The following is a 25,110-nucleotide window of genomic DNA, read 5'->3' as shown; positions in this document are numbered from 1 at the left end:
TATTAAAAAATTTGCTAAATAAATATCAATCGATCTGACCGAGTCGAGCCTGGTTGAACCATTTTAACAAAAAATCGGTTCGATCACCGGTTCGGTTTTCAAAACATTAGTGTGTATAGTCGGTTTGCATTGAAATACACACGGACATTTGTGTGTAAATCTCGAGGCATTATATAAGCGGTTGTGATCTATTTTGGATTGGACAGCAAACTTTGGGATAGCATAACTCAGTTCGCACTTAAAGACGTAACCTTCTAACTTTCTAAGCTAAGGAAGACACCAATCAATTGAATTAAGTCATTGGGTGGGCGTGTCTTTTTCATTGCTATCGTCAATAAGTAATGTAGATTGTGGACTTTCAGCGTTGAACACATAAGAATGCTATTCATGGATTTGCTTAACCATTATTTTGCTACTATCTTTGGTGGTTTCTTTGCCTTACTAATTTTTCTCTATATCATTTCACAGAAGAGAAGTAGGATTCCCAAGATCAGAGCAGCTCCAGAACCAGTTGGGGCATGGCCTATTATAGGTCACTTGCCTATGTTACTTGGACCTAGATTACCCCATACTGTGTTGGGAAACCTTGGAGAGAAGTATGGATCAGCATTTACTCTCCGGCTTGGCATACATAAAGCATTAGTGGTGAGTAGTTGGGAGGTTGCCAAGGAATGTTTTACTACGAATGACCAAGTCTTTGCCACCCGCCCTAGCTTCAAGGCAGCCAAGATACTGGGCTATAACTATGCCCTATTTGGCCTCGCACGTTATGGGTCATATTGGCGTGAACTCCGTAAAATATCCATGATTGAGCTTCTCTCAAATCATAGGCTTGAATTGCTGAAGCATGTTCGAGTATCTGAGGTTAGTACATCAATTAAAGAATTGTACGAGGTGTGGACAGAAAACTGCAGTAATGGAAACGGATCTGTTTTGGTGGAGATGCAACGATGGTTTGGTGACTTGACACTAAATATAAGTGTTAGGATGGTTGCTGGTAAGCGATACTTTGGTACTAGTTCTATTTTGGACGACGAGGCAAGGCGAATCTCACAGGCCACAAAAGATTTCTTCCGTTTGGCAGGGATGTTTGTGGTGTCGGACTTCGTTCCTTTCCTTTTTGGGTGGCTAGATTTTCAGGGCCACGAGAAAGCCATGAAGAGAACCGCTAAGGAAGTGGATTATATACTTGGGGGATGGTTGGAGGAACATCGACGAAATAAACTTGGTGGTGGAACAAAGGTGCAGCAAGACTTCATGGATGTGATGTTGTCTATTCTTGAGGATGAAAAGTTCTTTGGTTATAATGCCGATGCTGTCACAAAGGCTACTTGCTTGGTAAGTTGGTATGCATTACTTTTAGTCTTCTTTGCCCTCCTACTGTAATTTTCTTTTACCATTTTATGTAAGTAGAAAAACACTTCAATTAGTTTTACTTCAAAATCAGTAAATTAACTCGAAAAGAAAATGAAAAACAGCTAGAAGTCTAGAACCTCATAGAGATGGAACTTTTCATTAATTCGTACACAACTAGCTACTTTTCCACGAAGCTTATATCTCCACTAAGTAATTTGGACTCTAATTGGTCTAATAATTTACTCAGACGAATTTTTATTTGAAAAACGAAAAGCTGTTGCATGTTAATCGAGTCCTATATAATCAGCCTACATTTCTTGGAGTTTATGCAGAGTATGTTGTTGGGTGTGACGGATACCACAATGGTCACCTTGACATGGGCTCTCTCGTTACTACTAAACAACCGGCATATTTTGAAGAAGGCGCAAGCTGAAATTGACACTCATGTTGGAAAAGTCGAAAAGATACACAAGTTGATGAATCAGATATAGTGAAACTTGTGTACCTCCAAGCAATCGTCAAGGAAACATTGCGTCTCTATCCAGCTGCTCCACTATATATCTGCACCACACGAGGCTATTAAGGACTGCACCATCGCTGGCTACCACATCCCAGCTGGGACGCGCTTGATAACAAATATATGGAAGATTCAACGAGACCCACGTGTATGGTCCAACCCTAGTGAGTTTCAACCAGAAAGGTTTCTCACTGATCAAGCAAATGTCGACGTTAGGGGCCAACATTTTGAACTCATTCCTTTTGGATCCGGTAGACGATCCTCCCCAGGAATCTCGCTTGGGCTACTTGTGGTGCACTTGGCATATATTAGCACGTTTGCTACAAGGCTTTGATTTCGAAACACCATTGGATGCATTTGTGGACATGACTGAGAGCGCAGGATTAACTAATCTCAAAGCAACACCTCTTCATGTCCTAATTACACCGCGTCTCCATTCAAGCCTATATTAATATGTACTAATTGGTTCAAGTTATAATAAGTTGTTTCTTCAATCGAGTTAATGAACCATGCCATGCTGCGCCACAAGCTCTAATGTAAATTTGAGATGTCAAGGTATATCTTCTATAACTAAGTGTTTTACAAAATTATTTGGAGTGTGTAGCATATATACAAAACGCCAAAGCATATATGTACTCTGTGTCTCTATACTAAATTTTAGGAATATGGTCAAGGACTAGAAAAATCCAATCAGGGAGTTCCATGAAGGAATCAGAGTAGAATCTTTCATGTCGTACTGGAAATACAGAGCCACCTGAATAACGTGGCACAAGGTGTGGCTTATAACTGCACCTTGTGCCACGTTTTCCTTACTCCTTAAAAGTCAGGAATGCAAAAACAAATTCCATTAGGTTTCTGCACCTCGTACACATCCTCTTGGGATTCATCTCCTATCCTTCCGAGTTATTCCACTATCACTTCATTCTTGATCGATGTTACACCTCTCTTCTCTATCTTCGATCTTACAAGTCTTTCTCGAGGAATAGTGCTCATTCTCACTAACCGGCTGAACCCATTTGGGTTGCCTACATACCCCCTTGTTGGGGGACCAAGCCGCACACTAGTTCTCTTCACCTCTATTTTCTTCTAACCCTCTTTCTCTTTTATCTCTCTCCCATTTAATCCTAGCCCTCTCTTTCTCTTTAGGGTTCCTTCTTGGGACATAATATGGTCTTGTGCCTATTCTCTTGGCCCAATACATATATGATCCATCTATGAATATGGCTACTACAAATGCCCCCTCTTGAGTGTGCGAACTTCGAAGAATCTGCGGATCTGAGAATGTTACCTTTCATTTCCTGTTTTGGGCAAGCCCTATTAATTGGCCGCGCGCGACCTACTCTTAGCCTGCCCCCATGAGTGGGTTGCGAATTAGTCTTGCTTGCCCCTGTGTTTAATTTGGACAAGAATCTGAGGACAATTGAAATTATTCCTTGTACTTTTGATTCGGACACACGAGTACGTAGACGACACTTCTCGCCTCCTTTGGAGATATGTTGATCTTGAAGGTATATTGCACTTGAACTATTGCAATCTGTCTCCTTGATGTCATTTATCTGACATTGAAAGTTCTGCAACTCATTCCGAGGAGTTCCCAACTCAAGTGAGGGAGGGTCAAGCATGTATGACAGTTCTTTAACCCATGTGACAGTTTAAGGGAGTGTCAAACCCATATGATAGCTTAATGTCTCATTCCACAAAGTAAAAACTAATAAACCTACAATTGATTTAGACACAAGAGTTTTGGGGCATTTCAACTTGCCCCATGTTGAAGTTGGACACGGGGGTCCGCAGAGGGCTCATCTCCCCTCGCTCATTCAGATAGCCCAATAGCATATCCGTGAAAGGTCTTCTCGAATCCCTCCGCTCTCATTCATAAAACTCAATAGCATATCTGTGAAAGGTCTCAACCCTCTCGCTCTTCATCCCTAGAACTCAACAACATGTTTGCGAAGGGTCTTATCCCCTCTATTTTCATTCATAGAACTAACTACCATCTCCGCGAAAGGTCTCATCCCCTTCGCTCTCACTCTTCAAACTCAATCATCATGCCAGCAAAGTGTCTCAAACCAGCCATCAACTCTCCTTTATAGAACTCACTTTCATCTCCGCGAAGGGTCTCTTCCCTTTCTCTCTCACTCTTCAAACTCAATCATCATGCCAGCCGCGAATCCTTCATAGAACTCACTACCCATCTCTGCGAAGGGTCTCATCCCCTTCGCTCTCTCTCTTCAAATTAAACTCAACACCATGCCCACGAAGTGTCTCAGGCCAGCCATAAGCTCTCCTTTATAGAACTCACTACCATCTCTGCGAAGGGTCTCATCCCCTTCGCTCTCAGTCTTCAAACTTAACATCATGTCCATGAAGGGTCTCAACCCCTCCATAGAATGTGGTCTTGTTGTAGTTTAAGTCTCCGGGTGTCGTGCACCTTAAGTACAGCAAACCCCAATAGACTTTGAGGTTCCTCGTATAGCTAGTACGAGGCTCGACCCCGGCCTCACTCAATGTTATATCATGCAATAAATATTTAGTAAAGAAAGTAAGCTCTTTGATGGCAATATAATGCATGCAAACAAGGTAATAAATGAGGTGAGATGGATCCATCCCTCAATACCAGCTCAATCTCAACTCTGTTCTGCGGTACCGCAGGTCTTTCTCTTTCTCTGTAACCTGAAACTTTCATGTTTGAGTGTTGCACAAATAACGTGAGTTTTAACAAAGAACATCAATTCAGCATAAGTATTTGCATACAAATATAATGGTCATCATATGCTCGAGACAATGTACAATCCATCTTACCCTGAGGTGTACAACCATGTTTCTCATTCATGGTCCGCTGCATCCTAGAGAAAATAGGTTCACGGAATACCACGAGGTCTGGGGACAATCCCAATCTGTCCCCACATACATCTCTACCAAGGGCGGGGACAAGGCTTGATTGCCCCTAGTGTAACTCTAGTTGACGGCCGAGTCACTACTCGTCCGTCTATTATGTACATGACGGTAAAAGAAACGAGTTACCTGCCGCGGTGTATGTCTCTCTACCTTTTTTGTAATCATCTTACCATCCGTATTCGGACGCTCCAAGCCGTTGATCTCAGTCGTCCCAACCTATTGATCTCATTGTTCCTCAGCTTTGTCTCCAAACTTCATTACCATCGCTGTTGTTGAATATTTTCCAAACATGTTTGCTTCACCATTGTGACTCGTTGATCCACTTACATACGTCATGTCTCTTACACGTAAAGCTTATCTCAGTAACGACCTGATGATTTGTTTGATAGGGAATGGTTGCACTCTTCTTGGGATAAAAATTGCATACATATCAAGTTTCTTGGGGTAAACTTGAATCAAGCCTTACGTAGTTCATCTCTCTCTACTTATAGATATTTGAGCTAACCTTCCTTATTTGCTCCAGGCCATTATGAAGTATAGATCCACATTGTGTGCTATCTTGATGATTCACCATTACTCTGATATTACAAAGTTAATGTCTCCTTGATTGGTGCGTTGACTGAGCTCTAGGATTGCGCTAGTTGATTCGCTTCCATATATGGCTGTAATTGCTACTTGGAAAAACCTAGGTGTTGGGTCATTGGTACGCTCTGATGGATTGGTATGAGCTGATGGAGTACGACCTGGTGTGTGAACACGTGTATTGTAGTGCAAAATGGAGGGTACTTACACATCCCCTTTTATTTTATCTGTTCTTTAGACAGCTATGGTGTGAAAAAGGAAAGGGTAAAATAAAGCTTTAAAACACATGTCGAACAGCTGGTTGGTTTAATTGGCTTTTGAAAAATGTGCGGGAACTATTGGGCTGGATTCGTGGGTCCAAAATTAGGGCAGTTTGTGGGCAAGTTATGATTGTGTTGTGTTGGAAGATGAAACATTTTGTATTTTCTTGAGGTTTTGGTAGCTGAGGGGTTTTGGCTTGTTAAAGTGCTTCACTTCTTCATTTTTCCAATCTAGGAAAAATTAGAGAGAAAGAAAAAAAGAAAGAAAAAAAGAAAAAAAAAAAAACTTTTCCAACCTTTGGTATCAGGTGCGTCTTTTGAACTTGCAAAGTTTGATCTTTTGTTTATTTTTGAACTTGTAATGTCTGTTACCAGTGATAGTTTGAGTAGGGAAGTTGAGGTTGATCAGTGGAGAGAGAGAACTTTGAGTGGAGATGATGTTGAAGTTAGAGTTCGTAGTGGAGATGGGGCTTCATCGTCTTCTTCAGTGGAGATGATGGCTGAGGAGGTGGGGCCTAGGTTGCTTTATGCTAATCTGAAGGAGGAGTTTGGTTGGGTAGATGTCGACCTAGCCGTGTACGACCTGAGTGGAGAGAGGAGGTTGTACAACAGTGACTATGTTCCTCCAGATATGGGAGTGGTGCTTTGTTATAGGCAGTTGAAGGCTGGGATGAGGTTGCCGTTTTCTCGTCTTATTGTTGATGCTTTGAATTTTTGTGGAAAAACCCCTTGTCAGTTCGTAGGGAATAGTTGGAAGGTGTTCCATGTGTTGGATTTATTGAATAAGAGGGGTTATAACATTCATTTAGGAGATCTGTTGGAGCATTTCTTTGTGAAGAGATCGTCTGCAATGAACTGTAGTTTATATGTCGTAAGGGGGAAGTCTGCTGTGATTGTGGGGGTGAGTAAGGAGGAATGGGGGCGTACACCGTTGTTGGTTGTGGGTAATTACACCCCCTCTGGGTGCAAGCTAAATACCCGCTCTGTAAAGTAGGCTGGTAGGTAGCTATTTTGCAAGTCGTATGTAAGTCTTGTGTTTGATATGTTGTACGTTATGATATTTTTGTTTCTTTTTGTGTAGAGGTTTCCATTCGGGGTCGCCCTCAACTTGACGTTATAGAAAAGTTTGCTTGTTTGAGTTGGGAGGAGAAACGAGCTATCTTGGGGGAGGTTGCCCACTACTTTAAGAAGCGTGGTGGTGTCAAGATTAACAAGAAGAAAGGTGAGCAGAAGAAAAAGGCTCGTAAGCTTGTTCTTGATATCTCTAATTCTAGCTCTGACACTGAGATGGAGAGGGAGAGCCAAAGGAAGGCACCTATTTCTGGAGTGAGAATGGCTGGAGGAACTGCTGATAGCCGTTCTGCTTCAGTGAGGACGACTGGAAGAGCTTCAGAGCGATCTGCATCCAAACGCTCTGAAGTGGGTGATGGTGACCGAGCTGGTCATGGTGGTGGGAGTGCTGGTGGTAATGGTGATGTTCCTTTACGGAGGCCTCAGCTGAAGAGGCGCTCTGAGGTGGTTGAGACTGAGGGGACGAAGAAGTCCCGAACTAAATCTGAGGAACAACCTAGTACTGGGCGAGGTCGTTCTTCTGCAGGTCAGGCTCCATTAAAGAAGCTGGATCTGAAGGAGCTTTTTGCTGATGTGGGGGCTGCTGATGCCTGGGGCAAGAAGAAGGCTAGTGAGAATGAGCCAGCTGCCCAGAAATGTAAGGGGTAGGGGAGTATGGCCCTAAGTGACAAGAGAGGTGATGACGTCCTGGATAGGCTTGTCACCTATGAGGACCTAGTGAGTGGGCTGAGGAAGTTTGTGATGAATAAGGACTGTAGCTTCAAGTCCTCCCTGGTTGATGAGGGATGCTGGAGAGCATTGCCCTGGATGGAGATAGGCACCAGTTGAAGACTGAGAAGGACTTGGGGGTGAACTTGAAAGACATGGATCACTCCCTCTACTTTGTAAGTGCCTCTCCGACCTAAGCCTTGTCCTGTTCTTTACTTTTACTGCTTTGTGATTTACTTTGTTTGTTGTCAAGTTCTGGCTATATATAGGAAGCTGAAAAAGATGGCCCTTATCTCCGACCTATACAAGGAGTTGGATGCGGCCAAGGAGGCTTATGACAAGCTGCTCGCTGTTCAAGAGGTGGAACGAGCTGAAATGTCTAGGCTGAGGTCACAGGTCGGGGATCTTGCTCGGAAGGTGGCTTTGTTGCAACCATCTCTTGATGCTTCAAAGGTGGAGGTGCAGAACTGGATCGGTGAGTGCAAGAATGCACGGGTCGTTACTGAATGGGCTCAGACCGCATATAACGACCTGGTCGATTTGGTAGAAAGTGGTGATACTTACGTGCTGGTGGATGATTACCTGGATCTCCAGACGAAATGTAAAACCCTTAAGAGGTTGATTGAAAGTGGGGTTGTGATAGTAACTGTAGAAAGTACTGCTGCAGATGCTAGTAGACAATATGATCTGCCAGTCGATTTTGGTGATGCTCCAGCCATTCAGCCAACTGAAGTGGTCTCCACAGAAGTTCTGAGTGTAGGTGGTGATCCAGCTGGTGGCCCTGCTGGTGAAGAGGGTGGCCCACTGGAGCCTTTGAATGTGGAGAATCTTTCTTGTGTCCTCTGACTGTTCTTTCTTTTTGTGATTGATATGTTTATTTGATGATGAATTATATTCTCTTACTTGCTTTGGTTGATACTGATAACTGATATTGACAAACTCGATTTTTTATGATAGGGGTGCTGAGGTCGTTTTCCCAGGCTAACCTGGGGGCCTCTAGCATATAACCAAATTGTGTAAGTAGTAAAATATTTAAATTACTTACTTGTTCTGCATTGATATTGTCTTTGAATTTTTGCATGGATGTGATTGCCTTATTGCTGTTTTGATTCGTTGTATGATGACATGTGTTTCACAATTGTTTGACTCACGACCTGGCTAGATGATTGTATCCATCACCTAGGTCTCCTTTTATATGTTTGATTGGGTCGTTCCTTTTAGGGGAACTCCGATTGACTGATAACTAGCCTTTGATTAGTAGTTATAGTTGAGCCAAAGCTTAACCTTGTTCAAAGGCCGTAAGTTGACTGTGGGTCCATTTGGGGATTCCATATGTTTGAATTTGACTGATAATTGTGTGGAATTTACAGTTGAATTATGCTTAACCCTGGCATTGGTGTTAAGTTGATTTAGGGTCCTTTTGGGGGACCTTGGGTTAGATTGATTGATAATTAACAACTGCGTGGTAATTGTAGTTGAGTCGTTCTTGACTCCGTCTTTGATGTACAACCTAACATTGTGACGTCCTAGGTCGGGTTGTGATAAGAGCCCAAAACTGTAGTTTTAACCCCTTAATAATCATACTGTTAGACCAATTATGTGAATAATAAGTAAGAGTTAATACTGATTACGTGTTTTTATGCATTTCAGGCTTCAAAGTCCATTATGTGCAGAAATGTGCCACTTTAGCGAGATAAAGGAGCAAAAGTCAGCAGAACTTCCGAATGCCATATCTTTGGACTCAAACCTCGGATTGAGGCCTACCTTATGTTAAAACGACCGGCTAGGAAAGAGCTTCGCAATGGTCCAAGCCTTGACCCAATCAGAGGAGCAGAAGTGGACGAAAAGTCTGTGGAAGCCAACTGCAGCTGAAGAGGCCTTTTTGGACTGAAAGAATTGGGTTTTGGGCCTGATTCTCTCGCCCAAAACATGGCTCCAAGCCCATGCACGATTTTGGATCTGGATGTATAAAACAAAAGCTTGACTCGGTGTTAATGGCAGTCAGGGGCAGTTAGGTTAGGTAGATAGTTAGACCTAGATTAGTTAGCCTCCATTAATTAGTTTTAGAACTTAGTTTAATTAGTTTCAATTCATTGTAGTAGATTAAACCTTTGAATCTTGTTCTTCATTTGATTAGATCAATAAAGTAGTATTTTTTATCAATTTCGATTTTGTCATTTCCATTTCTAGATCTAATTTCAATTCTTGTTCTTATTTCATTTTAGTCATTAATTTAGATTTCATTATTGTTTAAATTAGTAAATTTCAATGCTTTATATTATGTTTAGATTTAATTTAAATGGAAAATGATTGCGGAATGATTCAAGGCTAAACCTCCATTAGAGGGGTTGAGAAACCTTGATGAAAGCTTGATTCCAATTATCGGAGATTGTCGTAATTTCCTTTCCACTCTAGAAACGCGTTAGTTCACCATGAGAATGGGTTTAATCGCTCACATGCTAATTATTAATTGGTAGAAATGCCATGTGTAATTAGGGATTAGGAAGAACCGATTGTTCTCGCTGCGTAGCGATTCAATTCGGATTACTTAACGACTTCGCCGCTAGTGGATTAAGTTGAGTTAAGGTGGAATCAATCCCCTCTAACTCCTTATCATCGAATCAACGTAGCATTCCCTTAGTTGTCGATAATCGACTAGTTGCATTTAGGTGGGTAGTTGCATCGTAGTCTAGTTTGTAATTCGTAAATCTCTCATTGACTTAAGAACGATTTCTTAGACTTAGAAAACAATCCATGCTAGGGAACTAGGAGTGGAACTTAACTTCCTACTCCACTTAGTGCAACCGTGATTGAGAGTAGAAGCTTTGATAATTAAGAGTAAAAGTCTAGTTTTAGTTTACTTTACGGATTGAATTCATCGTTCATTTCGTAGGTAGACTATTCATTTTGATTATCAAAATGGCGCCATCTTAGTTACACTTTAGCATTGTTTTCATAGTAGAAGTAGTCATTTTAAGTCCCATTAAACCCACCCACCCTTGTTTGTTTCATACCGTGGTTTGCCCGGTGATTGACAAATTCGAGAAAAAATACGGAGCGCGCCGCCAAGGAGAGCGCGACCAGCTTAAGTTCTTGGAATTTCGTTTACCACCGAAGCGCCAGCCATACCATACAGCGCGACCGCCAAACACTGGAACTTCGACTTCACATCGAGCGACCCGCCCATGTGTGGAGCGACCCGCCCTAAAAACACCGTAATTTGAAAATTATTCCTGACCGACCACTGCGGTTAAATTTTTTCGGTTCGGCAGTTTTGATTCGAACTTTGCTCTTTCATATTTTTCAGTGTTCTAACCTGCTATATACACTGAACAAGCGTAAACAAGACACTATTCATAAGCGAAGCAAGGACGCAATCAGGTATTCCTTTCTTCCAAACCTCGCATCTCCTGTTAGAGGTTTATACTAGTATATCAGAATTGTTTGGAGGTTGCATGTTTAGTTAAGCTCGACTTAGTCTTGCATGAGATTAAGGTCCGGTCGAACAAAACACCTAACGTAAATACACAACAACAAAGAACAAACAAGTCTATCTAGTATACCACACACACTACACCTCTAGCTACTACTACACACACACCACCGATATAATGGGGAAGAAAGAGAGACTCCTCTCTCGACTTCTACAAAGCCTTGGCGATAGCCCCAAATCTTGCATCGTTCTAGCAGACTCCAAATGGGGATTGAATCCCTCCAAATATTTTAATTTGTTACCCGCTTTTCATGGTTTAGACCATGAAAAACCTTATCGACATTACGTCGTAGGATTGAACAAGTCCTAACAACATTCCACCATCCTACGGTTGGTGCGGAACAAATTAAATTAAGTGGTATTCCCTTTCACCTTAGCCGATAAAGGCGGCGTCTTGGTTAACGCCCAAAGCCTAATTTCGTGGACTCGTGGGCTAAACTTGTTCATTTGTTTATGGAACATTTTTACCCACCCCTAAAAGACGGATGAGATGCTTTCCAAGATTCATTTCTTTTCGACAAAATCCTCATGAATCATTTTCAGAGGCTTGGAATCGTTTCACCGATCTGCTTATAGAGTGTCCACACCATAACCTAGCAAAAGACACGTTAGTTCAGTGTGCCTTTTTCAAAGGACTTCAACATCACCATAAAGAAGTCCTTGACATAATGAATGGGGGTAGTTTCTTAAGTAAAGGAGCCTCTGAGGCTTATAAATTTTTAGAGGACCAAACTAAGCTTAAATAATAATTGGGGGTAGTGATGATATCCCCGCTCCGCTAGTTCTACTAATACGATTAAGGCTGCGGTATGTTTGAAATTAAACACGATTCGAGCTTAAAACTCTAATCGAATCACTCACTAAAAAGGTCGAAGCCATTTACGTACAACAAAAGCCTATCCCCGTCATGAATGTAAATTCAAACCCATGTAGTTTCGGTTGAGTCCCGAGCATCCCGACTCCCATCGTCTATAGCCTATGAACGACTTGTTCCATTAATAGTGAACCTAACGCCCTTGGAGACAAAATCACAACTCCCGGTTGGAGAAATAACCAACAAGTCACACCTCAAGGGTACAATAATCAATATGTTAGGCCAACGCACGCCTTTAACCAAGCTCCACTCACGACAAGGACAGGTCGGGGTAATTTTAATAATTATAACAACCAAGTGCAACCTCGACAAGGTCAAGCACAAGGTCAAGGTAATTATAATAATTATAATGCTAATAGAGGTATCGTTAGGTAAATAATAATTATCAGAATCCACCTATAAATAATTCACGTGAAATAGTTCAGTCCACACCACCCGTGACTACTACACCCACACAACCGAATCGCCTTGACACCTTCATACAAGTGAGCCAAAAACTTTTCCAAACCATGGCTCAATCTAACCAACAGCTTCTACAATCCGTTAATAATTTAACCCAACAGTTGGCTCAAGATAAAGCCCAAACCAAAGGTGTGTTGCCAAGTCACGCAATACATAATCCTAAAACAACAAACACAGCCTTTGAGGTAACGGATAATACTAGTAATGAATTTGAAAATATAGGTGAGATAAATGCCATCACCACTCTCCGTTCTGGCAGAGTGGTTGATAACAGGGTAACTATGCCTATAGTTACCCCACCAAAAGCCCCTACACCTACTATTTTACTAGATAACGAAATAGAAACTCAAGAGCCTACCACCGTAGAGGTACCCGCCATAACACAACCTAAGAAAACAAAGCCACGGTTAAACATCCGGTGATACCATTGCTAAAATATAGACGTAAACCACCGTTTCCACAAAAATTAGCCATGTTAACTAGGGATACAAATTACGAGGAGATTAGGGACGTTTTCAAGAATCTAACTATAAACCTTCGCTTCCTCGAAGCTATTAAAAAGCTACCACATCATGCTAAGTTTCTTAAGGAATTGTGTACTACTAGGCGTAAGACAAATATACCAAAAACGCTTTTTAACAGAACAATTCCCAACCTTATCTGAACATAATGGAATTGTTAAGTACAAGGACCCCGGTCGCCCCATCAGACAATGCACCTTAGGAGATTCCTATACGATTTAACCGTGTTATTAGACACGGGGGCTAGTGTTAACTTACTCCCATTTTATTTGTATAGACAAATAGGTCTAGACAAGATGCAACCCACTAAAATGACGCTGCAATTAGTCGATCGGTCTATTAAGTATCCTAAGGGTGTAGTCGAAAATGTGCCGGTAAAAGTTAAGGATTTCTACTATCCGGCTGATTTTGTAGTCCTCGATCGTAAGTCGCTAACGACTGGGTCCGATCATTTTAGCGCCCTTTCCCCGCAACCGCCAATGCGGCTCATTAATTTCGTGATGGTTCAATGTCCATGTCTTTTGGCCATCTTATTGTTGAAGTCAATGTTTTTAAAACAAGGACACAGCATTACCCGATTCGCCTATGGATGGAGAGATAAGCATGATCGAGAGCTTCGCTCGAGATTATTTCAACAACACGTTCCCTGATAGTCATATGCCCAAAATTCTTTCCTTTGGAAAGTCAGACTCCAACATTTTCATCCCTACACTAGTCGATACACATATTATTGATGAGGGCCGGGATAGATGACTTTCTCAAAGATGTAGAGGACTACCATAGTAATGTGGATATGACCAATCTAGATGAGGAATTTGATGAGTTTCTTCGAGTAGGTGACAATTCACCCTATAAAGAACTAACTTGCACAACATCTACCTCGACACCCCTCCTTCCACCCTTTCAAAGGAATCTCGAGTTTGCACTCGATCCTTTTGTTTCTCCTGTGCTTCATAATTTTTAAATCCTCCTAGAAAATGAGATACTTGAGGAAGGACAAACTATTTGACACCTTCATCTTCAGAATTGAGACAGTCCTACACACACACACAATGAATGAAGTTCGGTACTAAAACCACATCCTCATTGGTATGCAGCCGCGTCTTTCTACAACTTATCCATATCCACCATATTCTCCACAACCATTCACTTTTCCACACTTAATTACTAAAACACCCACTCATTCAAAAAATTAAAAAGAAGGTGCATGATAGGTTACACAATAGGGTAATCCGACTTCGTTTGGATTCCACTAGGTTGCGTCGTAGAAAATCTTGGTGCTTGATTGTGTTTGGATATGTTTTTGTGATATTTATTTATGGGATGATCCACAACTATTTCGGGTTGTTGATATATGATCAACCGCATGTTCATAAATATGTTTTAGATAAAGTCTCGAGTATCTGACTATAAACGACTCAAATTCTGTATTTGGTGCACTTCCTTTCACTTTAATATATTGGTGAGTGCACCATTAAGGTAACCGGGCCCTCCCTATGGAGTGTGTGGCTGTAAGTACCGGATCCTAAGTCCACGGTTCACATAGTTCACGTTTTCCACTCTTGCATGTTTTTCTCGCATTTTTTAGTCATGTTTTTCTATGGTGTGAATTATGTCTTTATTGCTTATTGTTTTTCCTTTATAAAAAAAAAATAAAAATAATAAAATAAAATAAAATAAATAAATAAATAAATAAATAAATAAATAAATAAATAATAAATAAATAAATAAAAAATAAAAATAAACATAGTAATCTAGAAAGTCTCGGGAATTTGACTGTAAAAGACCCACTACTAAAAACAAATTTTCTAAGCTTCGTTGTAAAAAATTTGTTTGGGGGTGGGGTGTTCGTGTTTCCGTACTAAAATGTTTTATGTCCCATTAGAGTTGCTTAGGCCGTTTAATTGTATTACGATTTGGATTGAAATAATCTATTAATTTAGAGTTCATTCGATTCGCGATAACTTACGCCATGCACGCATTCTTCGAGGCGTTTTCCACTATCTCGTATGTCACCTGAAGTCGGAATAGAGTGTTTTATGGATCATTGGATAGGAAATTCTCTCCTGATCATTTTTCCATATCTCATTCGCAAAAAATCGGATTTTGAATTGAAGCGAAAAAATTTTGAAAAAAAAAAAAAAAAAAAAAAAAAAAAAAAAATCAAAATTTCGATTTTGGGCTTGGGCCCAACCCGCGCTCGCGCCCTTACATTCTCAGCAACAGTTCATCGTTTTTTTCATCTTCCACCGCCATTGACAAAGCTTCAAAACCCTAACAAAAATAAAAATTAAAAAGAAAACCAAAATAACTCACGCCAACCATCAAAGATCCAATTCAAATCTCCTCTAAAACTAAAACCAAACCACCTCCACCAATTTAACCCAACAAAAACCACCGAAAAAATCAAAAATTGGTGCTGCCACGCCACCACATCACCACCACCATCGTTTTTTATCACTAAGGTCTTTCCTCATTATTCCTACACCCTCTACAAACCCCAAACCGTATTCAAACTTCAAATGGCTCAACAACGCCGAATTATACCGGAGCAAGTTTTCACTGCCGACCACTTCGCGCCGTTTTACGGTGACGAAATGGCTAGTAGAGACTGGAATAGTCTTCGGTACTTTCGACCAAGCCTTCTACCACGAAGACTTGGTCCGACGGTTCTACAACACCGGGGAGTTGGAGGGGAGTAGGATTTTTGTGTTGGAAGGAAGAAGAGGAGGAGTTGACTCATCGGATCGTTGGTCGAGATTCTAGGCATTCCGCCTAGAATCCATCCGAGGCCACTTTACAGAGCCCCAGCTTTGACGGGTAGAGCCATTGATGGGCGGATCATCATCAATGGGAGCTACAATGCAAACTCCCATTGTGTTCGCCAGCATCCCTCGGGACCAACCAACCGCTCTGACCAGGTGGATTGGTCGGAATGTCCTAGGGAAGCGACAAGGTCGATGACATCGGTCCGACCTGCCTCCACGTCTTATGGGTACTCCAGAGCGAAGCACGATTTCAGTATCCCGGAGTTTTTGCCGAAAGCATGATCGGGGGTCGGAAAGTCTTTGGCACCTCTTCCCGTGGTTAATCACCAAGATCATCCGAAGATGAAAGCAGACTCCGGTGGCCCGAGAGGATTTACATTACCCCGCACCGTAACACGCGGCGATCTATATAGGAGTGTGTCCAACAAGTTTGGAGGAGGGCTGAGGATAGAGAGAAGAAGAAGAAGAGGATGGTGGAGCTGGGAATGAAGAGGAGGTCGGGGACATCGGGATGCCTCCGGGATGAGGAAGACTTGACCGCTTTTGACGCAGATGCCTTCCGAGAGGTGTTGGTTCGATGCGTAACGCATGGCTATGCTTCATAGGGCATCGCGCTCACTAAACACTATCTGTCTGACCTCCGAGGACGACAGGCGACTATTCATCACAACTTCGAGATCCGCACCCGCAGAGAGGATGAGAGATGGGAACAAAGCAGGGTGAGATGGAGGCCCGCCAGCTTTTAGAGTGGACATGCTTGCACGCTTCCCACCTCATACAGATCGCTTCGAGGACACAGCCTACGAGGCATGAGCGCCGCCGACGAAGGACGACTGCTGGCTGGACCTTCGAAGCCCAGGAGCCACCACTAGAGAGTGTGCCCCCGCCACCCATCGGGCGTTGTTTAGAGAGTGTGAGGATTGATAGTGGTTGTTGTTTTATTTACTTTTTGTTGTTTTATTGTAATGTAACTTTTATTTCCGTAATTTGAATTTTGTAGTGGTAATTCTCGAATGAAATTTTAATATAAGGGCTTATTTTCATTATGCATGGTTGTTTCATATTGACCCCACCTTCCCAACTTGTTTGGGGGTGGTTTTATCAATTCAAGCACTATTTTTTTTGTATAACCCTCGTGATTAGAATTAATTGTGGAGTCAAGGTGAAAATATGGATGTTTAGGCAGAAATATGATTAAGTATCATTGTAGGATGAAATCTAGATTAAATAGGTACATTCTATCATAAAATCAACCTAAAAGATCTTGGGTTTGAATTAGAATCCGGATATGAGTTGTTTCCGTTTTGAAGTTTGGAAATTTTAGGATTTCCGGAACCGCCAGAATTAGTTTTGGCAACTTTCCGATCCATTTTAGCAACTTTAAACCTATATAAACTTGATACAAACTATCCTCACAACTCACACTACACCTAAACTCCATCACTCACCCTTCACACCCGCGATTCCCACGCTTCGACTTCATTTTGCAAAACTACAACTCGGCCTTCAAGCCACGACGCGTCGCTCAAACACCGGAATTCCAAAATACAAAGAGCGCCACTCGGCCTAGTTAGTGGCGCTTCGGCGCCTGACTTCCGTGGACCAGAAATTTTCCAGTTTTTCGTGGCGTAGTATCCGGATCATTCGCGCAGCTATTCCAAAGCGTAATTTTGAGATGACATCTCCAACATTGATACCGGAACAGTCTCTTTCGAAGATTTGTTCCAAAGCACTACTTACGGTGCTTGGTTTGTGAGGTGATCACATACGTTGGCTGGGAACCTCTTATGGTAAGACCGGTGAACTTTATTCTCCAAAGACTTGCATCTTATTTTTATAATAACCGCATTTTCTTTGAGAGACCGGATGGAGAACAAGTGTTCTCCATCAATATTGACGATGAACCAATGGAAATTACGTGTTCTTGCTAGCATTTGTTCTTAGACTTGCTATGCCCATTTGAGATACAAGACCCATGGTGCTATTGGGTCGATAATATGCATGTCTACACTTATGAGTTTTGCACGAGGCTTATGGGGCGGGCATTTTCCAGATTGAGGACCAAGGGGACTATAACGCGTTCCTTGGTAGCCCGGTCCATGAACATAGAAACTGTTATGTTTTGGATTATGCTAAACATTTTAGGGGGAATGGCTTTTTCTTCCGTGAATGACGCCACTTGCAGCGTTTTTCCTTGCTTTAGCCACGGACGCCGGGTTCTATGACCTTCCTTAACTTTGATGTCTAGTTTAGCACGAGCCCATACCATGAGGCATAAGTACCTTCTTATGCCTATTCTAATTTCCACGTATTATGCTATGTTTCTTTCCCTGTTTTTGTACACGTTTTCACAGATTGGATTACGGTAGACACGCGGTCGACCCACCAATAGTATTATTCGATCTTTCCGCGTAATGACTTGGCAAGGGTGGCGGATACAACCTCACCAGTTGCACCCTACACCCCATCGGACCAAGTGGCACTTAATAGGTTAGCAAACATAGATGATAAATGGCGTGAAGCCCGGCAAATTATCATAGCATGGCAGGGCGGCGAAGGAGCCTCACTTCTTTATAGAAGTAGAGGATGATGGCGAAGATGAATTAATAACAAATGGTGGATGTAAGTTTTAGTTTACGTTAGTGTCCGCTTATGTCCCAAGCAATTTAATTCGATAACCCCATAATGGGTAGAACTTCGTATAGAGTTGTGTCAGTTTTATTTCCTATATTAGTACGTTAACCTCCTTGTTTTACAGGATGTTCACGATTTTCACGCTTAAATTCAATGGTATTTTTCCTACCCTATTTATTTAAATGCTTTGAGGACAAAGCATGCTTCTTTGTTGGGGGCATAGAAACTTCGTGTAATTAAGACATCTGTTAGGATATAGATAGATATAATATGTATTTGTTTTCTAGTTAAAATTTCAAAATTTAAAAATATAAATAAATAAGTTATGCTTATACACTTAGGAATATTGGTATTGTTTCTTTCTCCATGCTCTTAACAATCTAGAAGTCTCAATGAGGCGATTGTGCGTTAGAATAATTGTTAGAAACTTAGGTTAATATATAGATAATAATCTTTACATCTATCTATAAATATATGACATGAGTATCTATGATTGTTAGCGAGAAGTTTTTCAAATCTAGGCTAGAGTACTTATTCTACAAATCCCGTGAGAATATAGCCTAAAGCCTTATATGAGCTTAAACATTTGAGAAATGACACAAGGGAGAAGTAAAATCGGATAGAGAAATCACACGTCCACTTGCTTGATCACTAAACCATATCCTAAGCGAGAATTTAGGCCCTCTTTGGATCGATATAGCCGTAAATTCAAACCTATGAATTATTTTCCGCTAGTAAGCCTAATCGAGCCTTTCATTAGCCCTTCCATAAACCACAATTCCTTTACCCCATTACAAAAACAAAAAAAAAAAATAAAATAAAAAAAAAAAAAAAAAAAAAAAATCAACCTACCCAATTTAGAATAAGTCTGAGAATAGAATGATGAAGAAAGAAGAAGAGAAAAACCTGTGTAAACAAAAATTAGTTAGTGCTTCAGAAAATAAAGAAAATAAGTTTCCATCCAAAGAAAAGAAAAATAAAAATAAAAATAAAATAAAAACTCCAAAAATAGAATAAAAGGGAGTCAAAAGCCAAAGAAAAGAAAAAAAAAATATGGCTAAGGATGGAAACAAAGTGTAAAAGCAAAAGTAAATAACAAGGTTTTCTCTAGTTACATAATATGAAGACTCTATTATCTCAGACTTGTCCTTTTGAATATCCATTTCCTTCCTTCTTAAAACCATCTCCTAATCCCCGTAACACCTAATAAAGACCTCTAGCTCAATTAGGAATAGGTTAGTGTGATAGTAAGTGGCAGATGTGTTTGATCGACTCCGGCTTCACGTGTGTCATTGAGATTGTAAGGTAAAGTGTGCCCACCGTATTAATCGGAGTAGCTTAAACTTGAGTGGAAAAATCGAGTGTTGTTTCTTGACTATTATCGTTGAGAACCTACTTTAAGGACGCTTATTCCGAAGTTCTCGAAAACAAACCCGCTAAACATTTTATAGTACTACTCATTGTGTATATGTTTATTGTAGATGATGGATTATTATGCATATATTAACTTAGGTTTCTGACTTGGTTATTCTTATTCAATTGCTAGAAAGATGTATAGATAGTTGAGCATGAATAAAGGGAACAATAGTTTTATTTTCTTAGTCGTTGTAGTATAGATGAAGTTTGTGAGTACCTTCATCGAAAACTCTCACGAGGCTATAACTCGTCCACTAGGGAATTCCTAGTGGTTTAAGGCCTTGTTGCATATGGTCAATGCAATCGCGACTCAGTAAACGAGAGTAGTTAGAACTCCATTTTGGTCACTTATTCTAATTTTCATCTTTGCTTGAGGACAAGCAAAATGTTGTTTGGGGTGGTTTGATAAGAGCCCAAAACTGTAGTTTTAACCCCTTAATAATCATACTTGTTAGACCAATTATGTGAATAATAAGTAAGAGTTAATACTGATTACGTGTTTTTATGCATTTCAGGCTTCAAAGTCCATTATGTGCAGAAATGTGCCACTTTAGCGAGATAAATGAGCAAAAGTCAGCAGAACTTCCGAATGCCATATCTTTGGACTCAGACCTCGGATTAAGGCCTACCTTATGTCAAAACGACCGGCTCGGAAAGAGCTTCGCAATGGTCCAAGCCTTGACCCAATCAGAAGAGCAAAAGTGGACGAAAGGTCTGTGGAAGCCAACTATAGCTGAAGAGGCCTTTTTGGACTGAAAGAATTAGGTTTTGGGCCTGATTCTCTGGCCCAAAAGATGGCTCCAAGCCCATGCACGATTTTTGGATCTGGATGTATAAAAACAAAAGCTTGACTCAGTGTTAATGGCAGTCAGGGGCAGTTAGGTTAGGTAGATAGTTAGACCTAGAGTAGTTAGCCTCCATTAATTAGTTTTAGAACTTAGTTTAATTAGTTTCAATTCATTGTAGTAGATTAAACCTTTGAATCTTGTTCTTCATTTGATTAGATCAATAAAGTAGTATTTTTTATCAATTTCGATTTTGTCATTTCCATTTCTAGATCTAATTTCAATTCTTGTTCTTATTTCATTTTAGTCATTAATTTAGATTTCATTATTGTTTAAATTAGTAAATTTCAATGCTTTATATTATGTTTAGATTTAATTTAAATGGAAATGATCATGAATGATTCAAGGCTAAACCTCCATTAGAGGGGGTTGAGAAACCTTGATGAAAGCTTGATTCCAATTATCGGAGATTGTCGTAATTTCCTTTCCACTCTCTAAACGCGTTAGTTCACCATGAGAATGGGTTTAATCGTTCACATGCTAATTATTAATTGGTAGAAATGCCATGTGTAATTAGGGATTAGGGAAGAACCGATTGTTCTGCATAGCAGTTCAATTCGATTACGACGACTCGTTCGCTAGTGGATTAAGTTGAAGTTAAGGTGGAATCAATCCCCTCTAACTCCTTATCATCGAATCAACGTAGCATTCCCTTAGTTGTCTGATAATCGACTAGTTGCATTTCGTGGGTAGTTGCATCGTAGTCTAGTTTGTAATTCGTAAATCTCTCATTGACTTAAGAACGATTTCTTAGACTTAGAAAACAATCCATGCTAGGGAACTAGGAGTGGAACGAACTTCCTACTCCACTTAGTGCAATTCGCATTGAGAGTAGAAGCTTTGATAATTAAGAGTAAAAGTCTAGTTTTAGTTTACTTACGGATTGAATTCATCGTTCATTTCGTAGGTAGACTATTCATTTTACAGTTATCAGGTTGCATAGTGCGAGATGCATGGTACTCATGTAATGTAAAAGATGACATTTGTACTCGAAATGTTGATGAAATTTTATTCATATTGACTGATACATCTGGAGAAAAACTTATTGATAAAATCGCTTGAGGATAGTTGTATTCCAAGGTCAGGGAAGCATATCACCGAGCTGAGTTTTGATCCAGTATGCTCCATTTCCAACGGTTTTGTCAACGATGTAGGGGCCTTCCCATATTGGGTCGAGCTTGGCTGGAGCTAGAGTCTTTTTGAGGACTAGGTCGCCAGCTTGGAAAGATCTTGGGACGACCTTCTTGTTGTAAGATCATTGGATTGTTTGGTGGTACCAAGCTAGGGATATTGTAGCTGTTTCCCTTCGCTCTTCTAGGAGATCGACTTCTTTTGCCAAGATGGTGTCATTTTCTCCTGATTCGACGATGTCAGAACGTGTGGTTGTGATTGTGAATTCTGATGGTATGACTGCCTCTGTTCCAAAGCAAAGTGTGAAAGGAGATTCATTGGTACTTGCTCTGGCTGTTGTTCTGTATGCCCATAGAATGTTCTCGAGTTGCTCCGGCCATTAGCTTTTCTTCCTCTCCAACTTCTTTTAGAGATTTACCCTGATTGCTTTGTTAGTAGCCTCTGCTTGACCATTGTTTTGTGCATATCTAGGTGTAGAAAATACTTGAATGATGCGCCATTTTTGCAGAAATGCCTTGACTTGTGAGCCAGCAAATTGAGTTCCGTTGTCTATGACAAGGGTGTGGGGGAGACCAAATCTTGTGATGATATTGGTCCATATAAAGTTGATGATGTGGATTTCTTTGACTTAGACTAGTGGGATTGCTTCCACCCATTTGGTGAAGTAATCTATGGCTGCTAGGACGTATTTGAGTCATGTTTTCTTTTGTGGGATGAATGGTCCCATGATGTCTAGCCCCCACATATGAAAGGGCCATGGGCTAGCTATGTTGATCAACTCTTATGCTGGACTCAGATGGTTGTGTCTAAATATTTGACATTGGTGGCATTTGATAACATATGTCTTTGCCTCAATGTGCATGCTTGGCCAATAATACCCTTGGGCGATTGCTTTGTGAGCCAGAGATCTTGCTCCTGCATGGTTTCCACATTCGCCTTTGTGAATCTCGTCAAAGATGAGTTGGCCTTCGCGTGGAGTTATGCACCTTAGGTGAGGTCCTCCTACGAATTTGCGGAACAATCGTCCATTGATTACGGTGTATCTGAGAGCTCAAAACTTTATGGCATGACCATTTTTTGCTTCTGCTGGGAGCTCCTCATGTAGGATGAATTGCAAAAATGGGCCCATCCAAGATTGAGTGATCTCTTCTTCAGATGATGGCTGAAAGTCTATGAGGCTATTGACACTTTTTTGATGGTATGCGGGCCTCTCCAGGATGTCAATGTAGACTGTGGTTGGACATGTTTCTTGTGTCTTCGAGGCTAAGAAAGGCAGGCTGCCTGCATGTCTGTTGTCCTCTCGAGGAATATGTTCCAAGGAGAATGTTTTGAACGAGTTGATGATGTCATTAATGACCTGAGCGTATTTGGCCAGGTTTGCTCCGTTTGTTACATACTCTTTGGTGATCTACTTGACGATTAGCTGTGAGCTTTGAGCTTCTGAACTTGTAGCTGTTATGCCATACAGAGGCCTATGATTAATGCTTCACACTCCGCTTCATTGTTGGATGTTGCGAAGTCGATCTTAATTGACTTTTGTAGCTGTGTTCCTTCTGGTGAAGTTAACACAGCCCCTAGTCCACTACCGCTGTTGTTGCATGCTCCATCTATGTAGAAGTGTCATGTGTCTGGGGTGGTTGGTTAATGAAATAAATTGATTGGCTCGAGTTCCCAGTTGACATCTTCGATGGGGAAGTCTACCAAGAAATTAGCAACGACCTGTCCTTTGTGAGACGTTTTGGGAACGAAGTTAATGTGGTCCTCTCTGAGTTCTTCAGCCCATTTGGCCATGCAGACTGTTTTGTTGCTAGAACTTAAGGCCTGTTTGATTGGTACATCTGTGATGACTTTGATGCTGTGAGCTTGGAAGTAAGGTCAGAACTTTCGAGCTGAGTATAGCAAAGACAATATCGTTTTCTCTATTGGAGAGTAATGCTTTTCTGAATCTGCTAACGTCTTGCTGGTGAAGTAGACTGGCTTTTTGATTCCTTCTTGTTCGCAAAAGAGAACCAAGCTGATAGCGAAGTCGGTAGTTGCAAGGTAAAGCCCCAGTGTCTCTCCTTCAGTTGGTTTGGACAGGATGGGCGGAGTTGACAGGTAAGCTTTCAGGTCGTTAAAAGCTTTGTGGCATTCGTCTGTCCATGTGAATATTGCGCCCTTCTTTAGTATTTGCAGGAATGGTCTATAATTGTCAGATGCACGTGAGATGAATCTGTTCTGGGTTTGCTTCGATGTGTCTTTGTGAAACGAGGTATCCTAGGAATTTCCCTGAAGCTACTCCAAATACATATTTTGCTGGGTTGAGCTTCATTTTGTTTTGGCGCAGTCATTCAAAGGCTTCCTATAGGTGAGAAATGTGATCTTTAGCCTTCGCTTTTGACTTCCATATCGCCTATGTAGACTTCCATAGTGTCGTCCAGCAAGTCTTTGAACATCTTTGTGACTAGTCTTTGGTAAGTCGCGCCTGCGTTCTTCAAGCGGTATGGTAGGACATTGTAGCAGAACGTTCCCTGTTTGGTTATAAAGGACGTCTTTTCCTGGTCTTCCTCTACAAGTGGTATTTGATTGTATCCACTGTATGCGTCAATGAACAATAGGAGTTTGTGACCGCAAATTTGATCTACTAGTATATCAATTCTTGGCAGGGGGAAGCTGTCTTTGGGGTAGTGATTGTTGACGTTGGTAAAGTCTATGCAGAGTCATACCTAGTCGTTCTTCTTGGGAACGGCTACGATGTTAGCTAGCCAGGTCGGGTATTCGCTTCTCTGATGAATCTAACAGTTTTGAGCTTTTCTATCTCTTCATTGATGGCTTTTTAAAATTTGAGTGCTAGCTTCCTTGGTCATTATTTGATGGGCTTTACATTTGGATTGACATTCAATTTGTGGCAAGCGACCTGAGGGTCGATTCCTGGCATATCGAAATACGACCAAGCAAAAACATCTTTATTGAGAGATAAAACTTTGACAAGTTGCTCCTTGAGCTTGGGGTCTAAATCAGCCCCGACATAGACAAACTTTGGGTCATCATCCATTGCCTTGATTGACTTTTTCTCCTGGTTCTATTTGTGCTTGTTTCCCTTTGAGCTTGTCTGCTGCTGCTGATGGAGGGCTGGAAGCTTGAGGATCTTGCTTCTTTGGGACATCCTTACCTTCGACTACCTAAGGCTTGGGTGTGGTTATTATGCTGGCATGATTGCATCGGTGAGCTTCTAGTTGGTTGCTTCTGAGCTCCATGATGCCTCGGGGTCTGGGGAATCGCAGGACCTGGTGTAGGGTTGATGGAATTGCTTGGATCTTGTGAATCCATCGGTATCCTAGAATGGCAGTGTAGGACGACTTGACATCGATCACACTGAAGCGTGTTGAAGTTTTGACCATGTCCTCTTTTTCTCCAATAGAGACTAGTAGGATGACGTCTCTAATGGCATCTGTGCGATCTCCGTTGAACCCGTAGAGCGGTGCATTTGATTCTATCATCACCGAGTCTGGCAGGTACATGTCCTTCTATGTTTGATAGAAGAGTATGTCGTAAGAGCTGCCTGGATCGATGAGGACTCTTTTGACTGTCCACC

The 25,110-nt window shown here is 41.2% G+C and overlaps 1 pseudogene across 1 annotated transcript; it reads left to right on the top strand.

Annotated features, from left to right (window-relative positions):
• The first annotated feature begins 282 nt into the window (after positions 1 to 282).
• On the top strand, positions 283 to 2,460 carry LOC147516439 (cytochrome P450 CYP82D47-like; annotated as a pseudogene). Its single transcript, XR_015211038.1, has 2 exons — positions 283 to 1,338; positions 1,689 to 2,460. The product of XR_015211038.1 is annotated as a cytochrome P450 CYP82D47-like (transcript).
• The last annotated feature ends 22,650 nt before the right edge of the window (positions 2,461 to 25,110 follow it).

Source organism: Coptis chinensis, chromosome 2 (assembly GCF_015680905.1).
Source record: "Coptis chinensis isolate HL-2020 chromosome 2, ASM1568090v1, whole genome shotgun sequence".
Classification (NCBI taxonomy): Eukaryota; Viridiplantae; Streptophyta; class Magnoliopsida; order Ranunculales; family Ranunculaceae; genus Coptis; species Coptis chinensis.
This window is presented reverse-complemented; position numbering and strand designations above follow the sequence as displayed.